This window comes from Danio aesculapii, chromosome 14 (genome assembly GCF_903798145.1).
Source record: "Danio aesculapii chromosome 14, fDanAes4.1, whole genome shotgun sequence".
Lineage (NCBI taxonomy): Eukaryota > Metazoa > Chordata > Actinopteri > Cypriniformes > Danionidae > Danio > Danio aesculapii.
In genome coordinates, this window is record NC_079448.1 from 46181263 (window position 1) to 46202258 (window position 20996).

The 20996-nt window shown below is 36.9% G+C and overlaps 1 protein-coding gene across 1 annotated transcript in view; it reads left to right on the forward strand.

Annotated features, from left to right (window-relative positions):
- Positions 1-20996, forward strand: part of lingo2 (leucine rich repeat and Ig domain containing 2) — a 593792-nt gene that overhangs the window by 101551 nt on the left and 471245 nt on the right. The window lies entirely within an intron of this gene.

Here is a 20996-nt window from a genome sequence, read left to right on the forward strand (position 1 = left end):
AGTATGTTTCCAGATGAAGTCGTTTGAATGCTGTTTGTTTTTGCAAAATTCATTCAGAGAGTGCACAGTTGTGTTGCTCTTATGCATGTGCAAATATGACCAATGAGTTTGTGCGTGCTTCTTGCTACATCCACAACGTTGCCTCACCATAAATTACTAATGATGTTTGCCTGTATGAATTATGGAGCACCACTGATTCCACCGGAGCTACTTAGTCTTCTTTTGTTACTGTTAAATCTTCATGCTTTTTTTTTTCTAAGTCACAACCCATAATAAAAACAGTTTAGTTGATGAGCTTTTTCAAATAGAGAAACTGTACTTAGTGCAATCAGACTGCTTTTGCCATCATTTTTAACACATACAGCCAGCAGGCCTTGCTGTATACGTACAGTGATGTGCTGATCTGTATGTTTTATGTAATTAAAGTGAGCGTGGACTGCAGCATTCAAATTGAATACTCATCAAGACAACCACATACATTAAAAACTTAAAAACATTTTAGCCCCAAACCTATTACTGCAGACCATTCATAACAACCACACCATTCAAATTTTAACAGTGATCTGATTTAATACAACAACTGCAGTTGGGATATATTACTTTTTATAAGCATTTCTTATAGGCTCTAGGAATTTTAAGCATGCGTCCTGATGGAAACATTTCTAAATGCTGAGTGAAGGGGATGTGTATAATCTATAAAGATTGCATCTACTGTTTTTTTTTCTCCAGTAAAGGAGCCAAATAAAATCTGCAGCTAATGTTGTTTGTAAGCAGTGATTGCCTGATTGATAATCTGTGATCATTTCTTCTGTGATAAGTGTTGTGTTACCAAACCATAAAACAATATTATATATGAGAACACACTATAAGTGTGAGTAAAAAGTATAACAGTATAAGAAAAAGAAAGATATGATATATTTATCATAGGAGACAGAAGGTCGGCACAGTGGCTCAGTGGGTAGCACTGTCGCCTCACAGCAAGAAAGTCGCTGGATCGAGTCCCTACTGGGCCAGTTAACATTTCTGTGTGGAGTTTGCATGTTCTCCCCTTGTTGGCGTGAGTTTCGTTCGGGTGTTCCGTTTTCCCCCACAGTCCAAAGATATGCTCTATAGGTGAATTGGATGAACCTGGCTTGGTGTTTCCCAGTTCAGGGTTGTCCGCTGCATAAAACATATGCTGGAGAAGTTGGCGGTCCATTCCACTGTGGCAACCCTTGATAAATAATGGACTAAGCTGAAGGAAAATTAATGAATTAATTTACAGATTGTCTTAATGGAATGTGATATTTAGTTATTATTCTAATCATTTTAGAGATATAATACACCAATATAATCGATCAACTATTCCACCTGCTTGGTGAACTTGGGAAGAACTGGTCCAGGGTCACAGTTTTCTAATGACATACTTTTTTTTAATATAGTTTCTATTACAACTGATAATTGAGTCAGTTAGTAGTTAAATTTGTAGTTATATTTGGTAAATAAATATACCAGATTATTTTTATGAGCATCAAATAAATTGACTAATTAGCAAAATACTACATATTTGAGAAGATATTCATCCCTCGTTATGCTATAAAACAATTTCCTGTTATAATAGACTTAAATGAATGTCAGAATAAAAAATACAAAATAAAATAAAAAGTGGATGCAGCTCTTTTTACACAGTGTTTGGTTCAAGGTGTTCTCTCTAAATCTCACCAAGAGTCTACTCTGATCTGATCAATGGTGCGTTTCCCAAACAACAACGTAACTCTCGGCTGAACTATCACAGTACGATGCATCATTTGGGAAAAGAATGAGTGACGAGTGTTTCCACAAAACCGTAGTTTCTCTGTCGCAGATCCATCGTTTGAACCGTTAGTTATAATTGTAAAATGCCCATAATGATGCTATAAACGGGGTGGTAACAACTTCTTTAGAGAAGAACCCCATCATTTCTTTGAGCAAATTATATTGTTTTTGATGCACACGAATTAAAAAACAATCCAATATTAGTTTTGGTAAAAACATGCTCTTGTTTTCCATATTAATTTAAATATATGTATTTTAGTAGGCCATTGTTTCCTTATCTAATATTATTGAGAATATTCCATAGTTTATTCTAAAACATAAAATCACATACAAAAGCTAACACAAATTGTAATCTCATATATAAATCTAACAAATAAATGAATAATGAGGCTTAATAACTTTAATATTTATTAAGAAATATTGCATGTTCTCCCCGTGTTCGCATGGGTTTCCTTCGGGTGCTCCTGTTTCCAAAGACATGCAATACAGGTGAATTTGGTAAGCTAAATTGTCCACAATGTATGTGTGTTTGAATGAGGTTGTATGGATGTTTCCCAGTGATGGGTTGCAGCTGGAAGGTCATCCGCTGTGTATATACTGTATAAAAAACATATACTGGATAAGTTGGTGGTTCATTCCGCTGTGGCAATCCCAGATTAATGAAGGAACTAAGCCGAAAAGAAAATGAATGAATTAAGATACATTTTTACATACATATACACAATTTTTAAATAATTTTATTATTATTATTATTATTATTATTATTATTATTATTATTATTATTATTATTATTATTATTAAGTAGGATAGATGCAACCCACTGCAGAAATGTCCTAACCAACAAACCCATGGCATATACAGTACAGATACATTTCTTAATAAACAACCTACTATAAATTAAAAGCATTAACGTGTGCTATGTTTTTTGTTTTCAGCTTTGGAGACATAACATAAATTCTGCTTTTAAATAATAGTTCACCTATAGCTTTCGTTATGAGCCACGGCTGTGTTCAAAATGACATCAATGTTTTCAAAGTGCATTACAAAGGCAACGCAATTGTCAACTATGTTTTTAGTAACAGCTTCAGAGGTGTAGTTGCAAGCAATCAAGTTTGCTTTGGAACGACTTATTTGTGAAAATTATCTAATTAGGTTTGTAAGGATGGAACTTGCGACCTTAGTTGGCTAATGATGGTTTTCGGAAACGCACCCCTGGTCAGATCTGGTCTACTGCTTACAGCATGTCTCAGAAACCAAATATTCATAATCATATCTGAATTTCAGCTCATCCTTAGCACTTTTAAGCACTGTTATAAACAGTAACAGTGGAGTCTGTTTTACCATGTCGAGTCTGAGTCCTCATCCCTTTGAAAGTGCATGTAAAGTGGGTTTGCAGAAAACAGCATCTTCTTCAACATGTTGACAACTTAAACCAAACTCTTCCAAACTTTAGACGCAACTACAGTGTTTGAGGCTAAAAGTAGATATCGTTTGCAGACAGCCATTAAAGACCAAAGGCTGACATTATGCAAATTTGTTCCAGATCCTAGATTTGTAAGGGAAGTAAGACTTGAATTACAGATGACTCAGAATTGACTCCGAATTCTATGAAGTTCTGAGTTGATTCTTTCTTTTGAGAGGAAATGAATCATTCATTTTAACTTGTACATTCATGAACAGCAACATTTCATGCTACCTTAAAAGTCAAGCCCATAGCCAGCCTGTTGAAAGGGCTGGTTCTTTTTTTCTCAAAAAGTGGATCTTTTTGCAGTTATTCACCTCATTTTATATTTCATTATGAGGTTTAAATACTGCATTTTAGTGGCATTTTTTAGCACTTTTTTGCTGGATTAGCTTGTTAGATGGTAACCATAACCACATTTTTTGATGTACCAAAACATTTTCTAAAGATTTAGAATAAGGAAATATGAAAATAATACACTACCTGACAAATAGTCTTGTTGCCTACCCAGATTACTCTTATTTTACCAAAATAAAATATGATCATGCCTTGATTTTTAACTATTTAATTAGGACATTATAGGTCTGATTTTGCTTAGACAAAAGTCTTGTCACTTAAAAGACATAATCTACAGTAAAGAATATAAATTCATGGTGCAGTGGAAAACGAACTATTATTGTGTCTGACTCCCATGAGCTTGGAGGACTGCATCCATACTGTATCTGTAATGACTCAAATAACTGAGTCAAAGAAAGTGTTCTTGCAGGACTTCCAGAGTTCATCAAGATTCTTTGGATTCATCTTCAGTGCCTTCTCCTTCATCTTACTTCAGACATTCTCAATAATGTTCATATCTGGTGACTGGGCTGGCCAATCCTGGAGCACATTGACCTTCTTTGCTTTCAGGAACTTTGATGTGGAGGCTGAGGTATGAGAAGGAGCGCAATCCTGCTTAAGAATTTACCCTCTCCTGTGGTTTGTAATGTAATGGGCAGCACAAATGTTTTGATACCTCAGGCTGTTGATGTTGCCATCTACACTGCGGATCTCTCACACACACTCATACTGAATGTACATACGGAATGAACCGAGTTACTAACTGTACAGTGGTGTTAGTAACTGTATTATGGACTGGGTTTCAGGGCTGCTGCGATTGGATACTATACTATACTACTATACTATACACACACACTCATACTGAATGTAACCCCAAACCATGATTTTTCCTTCACCAAACTTGACTGATTTCTTGAGAATCTTCGGTCCATGCTGGTTCCAATAGGTCTTCTGCAGTATTTGTGATGATAAGGATGCAAATCAACAGATTATTCATCAGAAAAATCTACCTTCTGCCACTTTTCTAAATGATCAATTAGTCCAGTTATTATTTGCTGTTCTTATGACTGGGATCTATGACAAGACTTCTGTCGAGTAGTGTATTTTTAAAATACAAAGTTATTACATTATATGTTATTCAAAAAATATAGAAATCTGTTAAAGTTTTAAACTAAAACAGTAGCTTATTGTCATTTATTATTCATCAGACACATTCAACTTTCCTCAGTCAAAATTTGGGAAGCCTTCAGAACGGGTATGGTACCAACAGCCAACACAGGATTCCACTTGGCCTTTTTTGATGGGTTATTTTCACAATTTATCAAGGCACAGCAATCAAAATAGAACAAACAAGCTTATGTATGGGACAAATTCTTGACCTTTGTCAGTGAGGGATGGGTCTTTTAAACCACCCGAACCACCCCTGGCTAACTAATATCTGTGCCAGTTGAATGTTTAGTTTTTGGATGGCCATTTTGTTGTGTCTTGTTTTAAACTGTTAAAATAACTTTTAGAGATCTTCTTTCTGTTTACCTGACACCATTTTTAAGAAAAAACTTTGTGTATCCATTTTGGCCGTTCATTTACACAGCAAAATTATTTTGTGGGCCTGAAAAAAGTTTGTGGACCGGAAAAGTGCACGTTTAAGTACAGGTGTGTTTAATCTATGCATTCAAAACAACAACTGTGAGCTTTACTGTGGGTCCATTTGTGTGCTCATAGCATTTTGTGTGTGTGTGTGTGTGTGTGCGCGTGCGTGCGTGCGTGCGTGTGTGTGTGTGGTATTACGAAATACTGTGTGTGTGCGTGTGCGTGTGTGTGTGTGGTATTACGAAATACTGGCCTTTAACTCATACCTGCCAACATTTGTCTCTGAATTTCCAGGAGACTACAGGGTGTGGTGGGGGTGTTGTCTGAATAACACCGCTGAGAACCGAGTTAGTAACTGTACAGTGGTGTTAGTAACACCACTGTATGGACTGGGTTTCAGGGCTGCTGCGATCGGATACTGTACTACTACCTGGGGTCTTACAGACTGTACCAAAAAGCTGAGGACCAGGGGTAGGGTGAAATTACAGGAGTTTTCCAGGAGAAATAACAAAACGGGAGGGTGGCAGGAAATTAGTCTGAAATACGGGAGACTCCCGGGAAAAATGGGAGTGTTAGCAGGTATGCTTTAACTGCAGAATAAAGCATTTTAGTAATATTTGTCGATCCACCTAGACAAGGATTGACTTCACAACATTTTCATCTATACACAAAATTTTATAAAAGCAAACACATTTCCTACTTTTAGTCCGTAGCTGTCATCTACACCCTAAAACGGCTACTATGAAATGTGTATAATTTTTTTTAAAACTGCCGCTAATAGTACCAGGCACAGATACCCTCTTATTAAATCCTATAGAGCACAAGCACTTCAGCATAGGCTTTTTATAATGTACAAAACCAAGCTGTGAAAGTGTTGTGTACTGCTTTAAGCAACATATCTATTACTGCTTGTGCTTTGTGCACTGCTCTCATATACACAAAAGGGGAAAAAGTAGATTAGGTATTTTTAAGTCAGTGGTGATTTGCATTCAGTGCCCTATATTTCACTTGAGCTAATATGTGTCAGCTATATCCGCTGGGAAAATATGACACTGTTTACTAAAGCACACAAGACGGTTTATTAGGAACTAGCAGACAACTCAATTAAAGTTCCCCTCTCACCGTGTGAATTGAGGCTTGTGGTTTAAAGGTTTATTTTGAAATAATTCCAGCAAACATTGAGGAGGGAATTCGGCGAGAATGAATTGCGCCTGTTGATAATTTTGTTTATTAGCTCGCGCTGCTGTTTCGGCACCCGTGTCACTAAAAGAATTATGCAAATCAACAAGGAGACCTGAGTAAACGTCCAAGGGGGTTGAAAGTTGATTAAAAAAATATATTTATTAAAATAAGCATCACTAAGATCTCTTATGATGTTGATTTTTAGAGGGAGGGCTTACATGGATGTAATTTTCAGGCACAAGCAGAACGCTTTTCTTTTGATCAGTCATTTATGTAAGGGATAATGTATATCTAGCCGGTTGTTCTCGCAGATAAAGCCCAACAGGCTTATCAGCAGCTGTTGCATAAAACCGAAGGCCTTTATTCTGCTACATGTACATTACCCCACGTATTACATGGCTACTTTCCACAAAAGTCAACAATTAGGCACAAAATACTGATCTGAGCTGTGACTATTTACTACATAGTGTAAAGTTTGTGTAAAAAAAATGGCTCGGTTCGGCCTTGATTATCTTCGTACTAATAGTCAGGCACCATATAGAACAGTGGGCTAACAGATAAGCATGTAGTATGTGTACATGATATTCACTTATGTTTAAGATTATTCGTTCAAGATTACTGGTGAACTCTTTTATCTTTGTCACTTTAATCGAAAATTTGCACTAGACACTTTCTCTCGATCATTCGACATCACAAAAACAAAAAAACTGTGTGCATTTATGAAGTGAGCATCACACAGGTGAGCGTCTGCTAAATGTCTAAAATGTACACTCACCGGCCACTTTATTAGTTACACCTTACTAGTACCAGGTTGGACCCCCTCTTGCCTTCAGAACTGCCTTAATCCTTTGTGGCATTGATTCAACAAGGTACTGGAAATATTCCTCAGAGGTTTTGGTCCATATTGACATGATAGCATCACTCAGTTGCTGCACATCCATGATGAGAATCTCCCATTCCACCACGTCCCAAAGGTGCTCTGTTGGATTGAGATCTGGTGACTCTGGAGGCCATTTGAGTACAGTGAACTCACTGTCATGTTCAAGAAGAGATGTTCAGAGATGGTTGTGCGAGGTCCCGGAACAGATTGGGGTAACGGATCCGGCATGTTACGGCACAAATTAAGCCCTGGGTATAGGTATATTGAATAAACTAAATTGTCCATAATGTATGAGTGTGTGTGTAAATCAGTGTGCATGGGTGTTTCCCAGTACTGGGTTGCAGCTAGTGGGACATCTGCTGGGTAAAACATATGCTGGAATAATTGGCGGTTCATTCCGCTGTGGTGACTTCTGAACTAGAGGCTAAGCTGAAGGAAAATGAATGAATGAATATGTTACAAGAATAAGCTTGTGCTGTATTCACAATATATATTATTGAACTCATTATAATAAATAATAAATAAATAATAAATAACTGTTTATAATGAATATTTAAATGCACATTTGCTTATTTTAAAGACAAAAACAACAAAAAAAATGTGGAAAAAGTTGCACATAAAATAAAAAATAAACTTGGCAGTGTTTGTTAAAACGGGGGACGGTGCTATGGCTCAGCGGGTAGCACTGTTGCCTCACTGCAAGAAGATCACTACTTCAAGCCTTAGCTGGCATTTCTGTGTGGAGTTTGCATGTTCTCCCCGTGTTCACGTGGGTTTCCTCCGGGCGCCACGGTTTCCCCCACAAGTCCAAACACATGCTCGATACCAGGGGTGACAAACTCAGTTCCTGAAGGGCCGCAGGATCAGATTTGTACCTTTGATGAAGGTACAATATTGTATGTGCAGGTTTTAAAACCAAAGGTGCATTTTGGTTTCCCATGGTACAAATCAAGTCCTTAAAAGTTCAAACTGCAATGGTACAAATGTGTTTCTTTCTTTTAAGGTACAATTCTGTCCCATAAAACAGTACTGCCCCAGTGATAAGGGTTTGTACCTTCTTTGCTACAACATGCTACCATTTATTTTCTGGGAGTGTATATGTATCTAGATACAAACTAAATGTGAAAAAGGAAACACTTAAATGTGTATTTTCTATGTTTTCTTTCCATTAAACCGAAAAAAAAAAGCCCCAAAATCTCAAAATTGACAGGTGCAAATGCAAAATTGACATGTGCTGGTCTCTCCTCAACACGCCCAGCTTCAAACTATGAAGCCTTGGAGTAAAGAAGTGTTGAAAAATTAAACACAGGTTTTGGCGCTATAATAACTGTGTGTTACAGTATATACACCCTTGTGTATTTAAAACGGACATGGTCTGCATCTCAGCTGAACCAGAACCTTTCCAGTGTGTGTATGCGTTTCTCTAATCGAGATTCTAATAAATCTGTAAACCTCCATCTTTTCCATTATCACTCAAGAGTCTTTTACCTGTAAATGGTACAGTAATCTGCATCATGCCCTGAGACTTGCGAAACGTCGCTAGAGATGAGTTTGATGTATTAAAATCTACTTCTGCCAAATCTCCCATTTTGATTGGCAGTGTTCTACATTTGATAGCACAGCAATCGAGGCACTCACTGAACCACAAGTGAGAGAAGAAAGCATCGGCATTAGCGATGAGCTGATGGCTCCTGTTGTTTTCCAGCCAAAGCCAATGTCGTTCAATCACCCGTTATCTTCATCAGCCGCCTGGCACGAATGCCGCGTTTTCAGCTCGGCTTTGAAGTCGACTGCTCCTGAGGTTTAACTCCAAATTTGCATCCTGATCTGCGTCTCCGGAACTGATCGATGGCGGCTGGTAGCGTTTAATGCTAATGCTAGCTGTCGCCTCGTGGAGCCTCGTGTTTACTTACTGCACCGCTCTCCAGCGAGCTGATCTGAGGCTACTAGATTTTTATGCGAATAAATATCATAAATCATTCTGCGTTATAGCTCCAGAGACCGGATGTGCCACTTTGTCCATCTCTGATTTCTCTGGCAACGCTTGATAGACTATTGACTTTTTTTGTTTTCTGATTAGCAGCGAAAGGGATGTGTGCGCAGGGGTGACAAAAGCCAAACAGAGAATCAGGTTTATTTTTGTACCTCAGAGACACATAATTCTGTGTTGGAGACGTGGAGTCTGGCTTCAGAGGGAGACTGTGAAACATGACTATCTGTGGCAGCAAGAGGCAAAAATTTTGCTTCAAGTTTCCCCCAGGCTCTGTGAGACTTTAACAGCTTGGTAAATTTAAATTCACAAATTACTCACTGATAGTGACCCACTTTATATTTACATAGTGAAAATGGAAAACAATCATAAATAATTTAAAACAGAACGTCAGCAATTCAATAACAGATACTACCAAGACATATATATATATATATATATATATATATATATATATATATATATATATATATATATATATATATATATATATATATATATATATCACTGGCCACTTTATTAGGTACACCTGTCCAACTACTTGTTAACGCATACTCAATGCATTTAGGCATGTAGACACGGTCAAGAAGATCTGCTGCAGTTCAACCCGAGCATCGGAATGGGGAAGAAAGGTGACTTAATTAACTTTGAATGTGTCATGGTTGTTCGTACCAGACGGGCTGGTCTGAGTATTTCATGACAATGAGTTCACTGTACTAAAATGGCCTCTACAGTCACCAGATCTCAATCCAATAGAGCAAATCTGGGATGTGGTGGAATGCTAGATTCGCATCATGGATGTGCAGCTGACAAATCTGCAGCAACTGTGTGATAATATCATGTCAATATTGACCAAAATCTCTGAGGAATATGTTCAGTGCTTGTTAAATCTGTAAGAGTTAAAATGTACTCTCGCGATATCTCGTGTACGGACGGGAAAGGAAAAAAAAAAGAAAGAGCGTGAAGTGAAGTGAGGGAGTTGCACGAGGGAGTCGCACGAGAGTAGTCTGTGAATTCATGCAGAGATTATGCTGAATAATGCTGTGAAAATAACCATACATTGCAAGCACAGAAGTTGAGTTGGACTCTTCTTTCTAGTGGCCTTAACAGACTGGGTAATAGCCAAAAACCAATGGATGAAACTCGGTAAGCATGAACTGTATAAAGCCTCATCGGGCCGAGTTTTACAAATCTATGCCATGAAGGATTAAGGCAGTTTTGAAGGCAAAATGGGGTCCAACCCTGTACTAGTAAGGTGTATCTAATAAAGTGGTCATTGAGTATACATATCAATATATCAATATTCATTCATTTTCTCTTCAACTTAGTCCCTTTATTAATCAGGGGTCACCACAACAGAATGAACCACCAACTTATCCAGCAGATGTTTTTTTTTTATGCAGTGGATGCCTTTCCAGCTGCAACCCAACACTGGGAAACACCCATACACTCTTGCATTTACACGCATACACTATGCCCAATTTAGTTTATTCAATTCACCTATAGCGCTTGTCTTTGGATTGTGGGGAAAACCGGAGCACCCGGAAGAAACCCACACAAAACACGGGGAGAACATACAAACTCCACACAGAAATGCCAACTGACCCAGGCGGGGCTCGAACCAGCAACCTTCTTGCTGTGAGGCGATCGTGCTACCCACTGTGCCACCGTGACGCCCCCAATATATATATGATATATATATATATATATATATATATATATATATATATATATATATATATATATATATATATATATATATATATATATATATATATATATATATATATATATATATATATATATATATATATGCATTTCATACTATAAAAACTGTGTATCATTTGGCTTTACCCTACCCCTGGTCCTGAACCGAACCCTTACATGAATACCCCATTAAACATTTTGAATTACCCACCATACAACTAGATCATGTCGCTATATATCCACGTGACGTCACTAAACAATTCTGTCTTAGTTCACCACATACGTTCACAGTACAGACAGACAAACTTGTACAGCTAGTACAAGTATTTTATCCCCCTACCCCTAAATCCAACCGTCACCAGAAACAATCTTCATTTTTATGTTTTCGAAATACTTCATTATGTGTGATTTATGAGATTTTGTCCTCAAGAGAACCGAAAAGGTCCCCATAAGGTCAAAATTTAATGGTACTGCTATACATGTGGGAACAATTGGTTCACACACAATTAGGAATACAAGGGACACACACATATAACCTTTTGCTTTTGAAGAATGGATTGATAAATAAGAATAAATGTGAAATATTATTAATAATAGTAGTTCTATTTTTACAATTAAACCATTTTTAGCTTTATTATATAGTTTAAAATGTGGTTCATTTGTTTACTTGCTTGCTTACTTATACATAAAAGAGCTTGAAGTATGCAGAGGTTGATGCCCTGGTAGAGGTTTAAGTGCGGGATCAGAGGAGAGCAGCATATCCACATACAGAGCTGAAACATCATCTGCAGTCTATGAGCTTCCACCCACTTTCTTATTAATTCCAGTGCTTTTGCACAAGCTTGGTTTAAAGGCATTACCATCTGTAGATATGCTACATATACCTGGCAGTCAGATATGGATGAATACCTATGGCTCATTTTTCCAGCAATTCCAACAGTGTGATCTAAACAATACAGACTAGTAATACATGCTCACAGTTCAGTGTGCACTAGTTTTGTGATTATAATTTGAGCTTGTATCCAAGTACAGAGAACGAGTGAGTCAGATTTTATTTCCTTGAGCACAACGAACCTATTTTGGTTGGCACTTCATGAAGATGTAGTGCTTTTCTTGTGGACTTTGTGTGCGGAGGAGGAAAACTGAAATAAACTAAGGACCGAAGAGGAGGTGAAGAAGAGAAAAATCGAGACACAGATGAAATGAATCCATTAATGACTTGCCACTGTTTACAGGTTGTGTAAAAGAGAGGACCACATGGCAGCTAATGTTACAGCATGACAAACTTTCACTCCTTTTAGCATGAAAAGCTACATTAGTTACATACAAACATAGACACAGTTCATTAGTCTAATTTAGAGCTGGCTTGATACCAGAGATTTTCAGTTTCGGTACAGTAGCCGCTCTTATATTTCACTATTGATCCGCCGAACAGATGGCACTGTAAATAAATAATCTACCAATTCTGTGTGGGATGCAGGGTCATAGAATTGTCATCTTTTTACTAAATTAATTGCATGTTTAAATGTGTGAAAAAATGTGTGTATCAAACATATTTGATATACTGTTAATTATCTTAATGCTTAAGGTATTATAATAACTAAAAAAATAGTGAGTGGATGGATGGATGATGAATGAATGAATAAATAAATGAATGAATTAAATTGATGAATGAATAGATGGATGGGTGAATGGATGGATGAATGAATGAATGAATGGATGAATTAATTAATTAATTTGAATGGATGGGTTGATGAATAAATAAATAAATTAAATGGATGGATTGATAAATGAATGAATTAATTGGATGGATGGTTGGATGGATGGATGGACGGACGGACGGACGGACGGATGGACAGAATGAATGAATAAATAAATGAATGTATTGATGAATAAATGGATGAAAGGATGAATTAATGAACAAATGAATGAATGAATGAATGAATGAATGAATGAATGAATGAATGAATGAATGAATCAATCAATCAATCAATCAATCAATCAATCAATGAATCAATGCATCATTGAATTTGGATGGATGGGTTGATGAATAAATGAATAAATTAAATGGATGAATGAATGGATGGATAGATGAATGAATTAATGAATTGGATGGATGGATGATGGATGGATTGATAAATGAATGAATTAATGAATGAATTAAATCGATGTTTGGAATGGATGGACGGACAGATTGAATAAATAAATAAATGAATGTTTTAATGAATGAATGAAAGGATAAATGAATTAATGAACAAATAAATTGAATGAATGGATGGATGGATGGATGGATGGATGGATAAATGAATGAATTTTGATGGATGGCTTGATGAACATTAATTCGAAATGAAATTGATGGATTTATTGATAAATGAATAAATTACTGAATTAACTGGATGGATGGATGGATGGATGGATGGATGGATGGATGGATGGATGGATGGATGGATGGATAAGTTAATGAATGAATAAATGAATGAATGTATGGATGGATGGATGGATGAACCGATGGACGGACGGACGAACAGAATGAATGAATAAATAAATGGATGAATGAAAGGTAGGATAAATTATTGAATTGATGAATGCATGAAATGGGTGGGTGGATGGATGGATGAATAGACTTGCGGATGGGTTAGTTTGGATGAATGTGTTAATGAATAAATGAATGAAATGGATGGATTAATAGATAGATGAATGAATGTATAAATAAATTGGATAAATGGATGGAGTGTATTATTATTTTATATTATAATAAAATATATATTAACTTCTAGATCAGCATAATAAACATAGACAGATAGATAGATAGATAGATAGATAGATAGATAGATAGATAGATAGATAGATAGATAGATAGATAGATAGATAGATAGATAGATAGATAGATAGATAGATTGTCATCTTTTACACATTTAATGACATTTCAAACTAATAGTATTGAATAAATAAAACATTTGAGCCTCAACATGTTAGATTAATATTTTCAAATATATTCTAGTATAGACAGATGATGTAGTCCTTCACTTATGAATAAGTAAATGACACACTCATTAAGAAATAGTTGTCTAATTAATACAAGTCACAGGTCTCCACCTACTTTCCTATTATACACATGATAGCTAAATATTGCATTAAGAATTGTTTGAAAGTTCTTTTTTCAGTATAAAGTCCTCTTTTCTTGTTTCATATCTGTAGTGCCGCAGTACCAAAATGATTGCGTAACCATAGACTCATCAGTCATCACTCTCTCTCTCTCTCTCTCAAACATCTGTCTTTCCCTCTCTCACATTGTCCTTCAACTTTCTATGCCCTCGTCCTTTTAACACACAGAGGAACTACTCACCAATTCCATGTGTTCTAATACCCAAATCTCTCCTTTACTTCAGTGGCTCACTGCCAGCCTCAGACTTTGAACATTTCAAAGTTAAGATCTGCTCTCAGTTTTGAATGGATTCCTCCTCAATGATATGCAAAATGTCACTCGGTATGTTTATGTAGGACTGCTATCACAATGTATACTTTTTATTGAGCAAATAGTTTCCTCAGCCACAGTTTACTTCATTGGTTCATTTCACATCTATCCAACTTTTTTCTATAGGCCTTATGATGTTCTGTGTGAATTGTGGGAGTTAAACTGTAAGCTATCACTTATATACAGTTGAAGTCAAAATTGTTATAGCTTTTGTGTGAAAGTTATATTTCCCAAGAGAGGTTTAACAGACCAAGGACATTTTCACAGTAGTTCCTATAATATTTCTTCTTCTCCTTCTGGGGAAAGTCTTATTTATTTTTGTTTGGCTGGAGTAAAAGCAGTTTAGAATAACATTGGAACAATTTTAAGGTCAATATTATTAGCCGCCTTATGAAATATTTTATTGTCTAAAAAACAAACCACTGTTATTCAGTAACTTGCCTAACATAATAAACTAGTTACAGTGCATCCAGATAGTATTCATAGCGCTTCACATTTTCCAAATTTTTTTATGTTAAAGCCTTATTCCAAAATGGATTAAATTCATTTATTTCCTCAAAATTCTACACACAATACCCCATAATGACAATGTCAAAAAAAGCTTTTTTAAAATTGTTGCAAATTTATTAAAAACAAAAAAACCTGAAAAAATCACATGTGCATAAGTATTCACAGCCTTCACAGTTAAGCTCTAAATTGAGCTCAGGTATATTCTGATTCCAGTGATCATTCTTAAGATGTAAATTCAGTTGATTGGACATGATTTGAAAAGGCATACACCTGTCTATATAAGGTCCCAGGGTTGATAGTGCATGTCGAAGCACAAACCAAGCATGAAGACAAAGGAATTGTCTGCAGACCTTCGAGACAGGATTGTCTGGAGGCACAGGGCTGGGGAATGGATGGGGAATGCCTTCTCCATCCATAAGTGGAAGATGTTTGGAACCACCAGGACTCTTTCTAGACTCTTGGCCGGCCATCTAAGCTTAGTGATCGGCGGAGAAGGGCCTTGGTCAGGGAGGTGATCAATAACCCGATGGTCACTCTGTCTGAGCTCCAGCGTTCTTCAGTGGAGACAGGAGAACCTTACAGAAGGACAATCATCTGTGCAGCAGTCCACCAATCAGGCCTGTATGGTAGAGTGGCCAGACAGAAGCCACTCTCCACCTGGAATTTGCCAAAAGGCATCTGAAGGACTCTCAGACCATAAAAAACAAAATTCTCTGGTCTGATGAGACTAAAATTGAACTCTTTGGAGTGAATGCCAGGCGTTACGTTTGGAGAAAACCAGGCACTGCTCTTCACCAGGCTAATGCCAATCCTTACAGTGAAGCATGGTGGTGGCAGCATCATGCTGTGGGGATGTTTTTCAGCAGCAGGAACGACTAGTCAGGATAGACGGAAAGATGAATGTGAAGATGAAGATGAATGCAACAATGTACAGAGACATCCTGAATGAAAACCTGCTTCAGAGTGCTCCTGACCTCAGACTGGGTGACGGTTCATCTTCCAGCAGGACAATGACCCAAAGCACACCGCCAAAATAACTATGGAGTGGCTTCACAACATTTCAGTAAACGTCCTTGAGTGGCCCAGCCAGAGCCCAGATCCAAATCTTATTGAACATGTGCATGTCTGGTTCAGATAAACAGCAGTCAGTGATAGAGACAGACACAGATGATGCTGAAATGCAGCTCATTAGTCAAAAATACCAAGTAAGTTTCTTTTTATGTACTTGTTGTGGATTTTATTCAAGCCTTTCTGAAATGATGAGTCTCACAAATGCCGTTTGCAGTACACACACACACACACACACACACACACACACACACACACACACACACACACACACACACATTAGCATTTAACAGATTCTACTACAGTATTACTGTGGACGCACAATACCTGTACCTACACATAGTTCTCTCCAAACAATAGTAGATTTTCGCCATAGGTGCCCATTAACTGTTAATTAACTATAAACTATTATGTTTAAATATTTGTTTAAAAGTCTTCTCTCTACTAAGCAACATTTGGGAAATATTTTTTAATAATTACAATTTTAAAAGAGGGCTAATAATTTTGAGGTGACATTATTCTCCACACAACCCATCCATTACTTTCAGCAGACTATAGATAAGTCCAAGAACTCTAGTTTTTCTGCAGCAGTATTACAGATATTACTCAACTGTATGGAATACAAAGAGAAAATAATCTGGTGGAACAGAACACAGTGAACTCGAAAAGAGCTTTGGAAGGAGATATGCTTGTGATACTAATGTAAAAAAAAAAAAAGATGCCAAGTGAGATGTTATTGTCATGACTGATAAAAAATAAAGCACAAAGCTAAACCTGTCACTTAGTAATAACCCTAACCTTAACCTAAATCTAACTATGTAACTAGATTATTTATTTTTATTTTTTAGCTAAATCTTACTGTTGTAATTGATTTGTTTTTTTTTAACTGAAGTTCCCCAAACTGGAAATGCAACCCATGAAAGCAGGGGTGTAAGAATTAGGAAAATTTATTTATTTATTTATATTTTTTGGATTTTGAAATTGATTTCAAAAACAGTTAACAACAAATTTCAGAACATTAAAACATAGTTAGAACATTAGTGTTACAATATGCATATTACATTTTAAAGAGACAAAAAATAAAAATAAAAATATAAATGAAATAAGAGCCATTTTCTGTGCGCCACGATCGAGTTTTCGTGGTCCTAACCTTTGACCACCACCCATTACACAATGCACCAGTCCCGTATGGCTCCCCCTGCAGGTGGTGGGCCTGCAGGAGGATGGCCCCACGTCGCTTTTTCGATTCTGTGGGATAAAACCCAGCCACCAAGCGCTCACATACAAGCCCCAACCCCAGGCTTGGCTCCAGGATGGGGTCCTGGCTGCGCCATACCGGGCAACATCATGGTCCTCGTTGTTTTTGTGCTTATAGGGTGTTTTTTGAACAGCACTTAGTCTGACCTGTCACCTAAGACCTTTTTGTATTGGGATACTCTACCAGGGGCATTAGCCCCCAACAACATAGCTCTTAGGATCACTCAGGCTCTTAAACCCCTCCACCATGATAAGGTGGTGGTTCATGGAGGAATGGTCACCTACTCTCACTTATAGCCATGAGCTTTTGGTCATGATCGAAAGGACAAGATCTTGGATACAAGCGGCCGAAATGAGTTTCCTTCACAGGATGGCAGGTTGCACCTTTAAAGATAGGGTGAGGAGCTCTGTCACCCAGGAGGGGCTCAGAGTAGAGCTGCTGCTCCTCCCCATCGAGAGAAGTCAGCTGAGGTGGCTCGGGCATTTGTTTCGAAAACCTCCTTTACACCTACCTAGGGAGGTGTTCCAGGCATGTTCCACTGGGAGGAGACCTCTGGGAAGACCCAGGACACAGGAGGGACTTTGTGAACTTTGAGAACTGCCACTCATGCTGCCTTGTGATCAGCTGATTAGAAATTTGTGTTAACGAGCAGTTGGGCAGGTGTACCTGATAAAGTGGCCGGTGAGTGTATAGTGTAAGCGGAATGGAATTGGAATGGTTAACTGCATTGAATTATCAGAAGATAATACACAAATCACCAACAGAAGTGTGCATTTTTTTTAACAATTGAACTGCCGATCATCAATTACTCCATACATAACCATTAAATCAAAGAGAAATGCTTATGTATATAGGAAGTGCATAAAAAGAAACAATTCTGCAATCTGCTATCATTTAAAATGGTACACAGCAAAATCCTCAGAGTAAAATATACTCAGTTCAGAGAGTATTTGGTCCCTCTTTAAATAAGGGCAAAGAGGTTGGTAATAAGTAAATCTGCTGTTTGTGGAGTTACTTATTGTTCCTGTGCTGAGATTTTGAGAGATTGAATGTGTGCGAAATTCTGTCGTACGGCGCTGCGAAAAGGGGTTGGATTAAACAAGATGATTAGACATTTAAAAAAGCAAGTGATTGCTCCATGTTTTAAATTTCTGTCCAGAGAGGTCATGATTTGATCCTCGATTGGTCTCACGCAGTCAAGTGATGTGATTTGATGCAAGTGAACTTTGCACCGCAACGACCTGCGAAACTTGACGCATGACCTTGCGTTTCCGGTCTAACGCATTCGCGTGCGTATGAATGGAAGACTATGGGGAGAAAAGTCCAGTGTGACCGCAGCTTAAGGCTGTGACTGAAGTCAGTCATTGTTCTGTGCTTCTGTTTATTAACAGCAGGTGTTCATCCTCAGTGCTCAATCATCACCTAATTCATCCTTTCATTTTCTCATTAACTTCAGTAACTTTAATTAATTTAGAGAGGGACCAAATACTATCTAAACTGAGTACATTTTACTCCGAGGATTTTGCTGTGTACAATGAAAGAGTGTGATTTTATTTAAGATATATGTTGGAGGAACTTGTGTTGACGATATACTGTAAAACGGGGGCATTATTTGCGGTGAGAGAATGTTTCCAGTTACTTTAAAAGGATTATGGTTGGCTGACAGGAAACTGTAAGATTTAAGGCTTTATCACTGAGGCTTTGCCAATACTGTAACCTTCACTGAAAGTTCATGACCTGCAGTTGACATTATGAATATGCAAACAGATAAATGCTTCTGAATGCAGGTTTCTCATGGTGGTTTCATCTCTGCTGGAGTATTGTACAATGTCTTCAATACGATGGTAAATAGACGCTCACGAACAGAAAATCATTCACTTGAGAATGTAACTATAGAAACAGTGTGGAGCTTGAGTACTTTCTGTTCATTTCAGGTGATTATTGAGTAGTACATTGATAAAATATAAATGCCGTCATTATATGAATATATATATGGCATTGTTATAGATTTGACTAGTTTGTTACAAAAAGCTTTACTGTTTTATTTAACATATCTCGAAGCTAGTTTATCTTTGTGCAGCGGGTGAGATTGAATTTCTTTGTTTAGTTTTATTGATTTCAAGTACCAACACATGGAGCTTTTCTTTCTTGTCCTAAGATGTGTTGTTTGTAGCTTGTGTGAAAAGCATTTTGGTTTGAATACGGGAGATAACGGGGAAGCATAACAAGTGGACCGTTTACTCTAGTTAATGTAGTATAAAATCATCATTTTATTACATCCATTTTGAACTCTTCATCTTTTATATTCGAAGAGGTCCTATTATGTGTTTTTTTCAGCAAGACATAAAAAGTATAAGGTGTCTCCAGAATGTGTCGGTGAAGTTTTATCTCAAAATACCTTACAGATCCTTTATTCCATGCTGACAATCACTTTGCCATATACAGCATTGGTTTAATAAGTTAAATGGTTCTCTGATATCTACATAGTAGGTTCATAGCTTTGGTAAGGTCAAAAAAATCTCCAGAAATGGTTTTAAAAGCTAATTTATTACTCCATAAAATACCTATAGAATCAGAAGGTCCATGATTGACCATATAAGGCTCGCGTCGTGAATATTAATGAGCTCCGCTCTGACGCTCTAACAGACAAACACAAACACACAGCATAATGTACACTGAACACAGACAAATATAAACCTAATCAGAGTAGCATTAACCTATTTTACTCACCTGGGGGCTGTTCCATAAACCAAGCCTAGAGAAAAAGCCAGACTTATTTTGGTAAGTCAAGGTTTATTAATGACGGATTCTGTTTTATAAATCAAATTTACGATAGTTCAAACTCAGTTACTCTGGCAACTTATGCTGGGAAAATAGTCTGGTCAGGGGCAGGTTAACTATCAGGCTAAGTCTTAAGTTCATGCTTAATAAAAGTAATGTTAACATTCGTCTGTCGTAGTTTGATGCCATTTTAATTCACTTAACCTCTAAATAATGATTAAAACTTTATAGTCACTAAAAAGTAAATATACACCAAACATCTTTTAGATTAAAATGATAATACATTTAAATTCAGATAAGTTATTGCAAATGAAACAGTATATTAGTGTATAATTATATATACATAGCTATATATGAGACTTCAGCTCATTGAAGTCAGGTTTTTGACTTTAATCCCTGCTTTCCTAAATGACTTCTATGAAACAGCCCCAAGATCAGTTATGGATAAAACTTGACGAAAGAAAGTGATGAAGATATATCGTGTTGTATTTTGAAGCTATAACCAAGGAAAAGACAGCAAGGAATTAATATCAACCTCTGCATAAACATATGACATTTGAGCAGAGTAATTAGACACGATTCAGCAGTCTACATGTGTTTGTTAAAACATACGCCTCAAATTTCACAATAAACATGATAAACCTTATACTGTACCTCTTCAGAGTGGAGACCAATACATGTATAATCTGTATATCTTGCAATTTGTGTCCTGAGGCATGTTTGGAACATTGTTGTTGCCCAGTAATGCACAGTAAACAATTTGCCATTCACAATTTTAAAATAAAAGTCCCACATATATAGTAAATGAATGATACGCTTAAAAATAACTAAGGAAGGGAATTTATCATTGTTGTCTCACTAGAAAACATTGTTGCTTATCAAACACAGCCTGAGGTGTACATATTAATGATCTCAGAGCTTTTTTTTATGATCTCAGAGCTTGATGACATAGCTGCTTGTCAG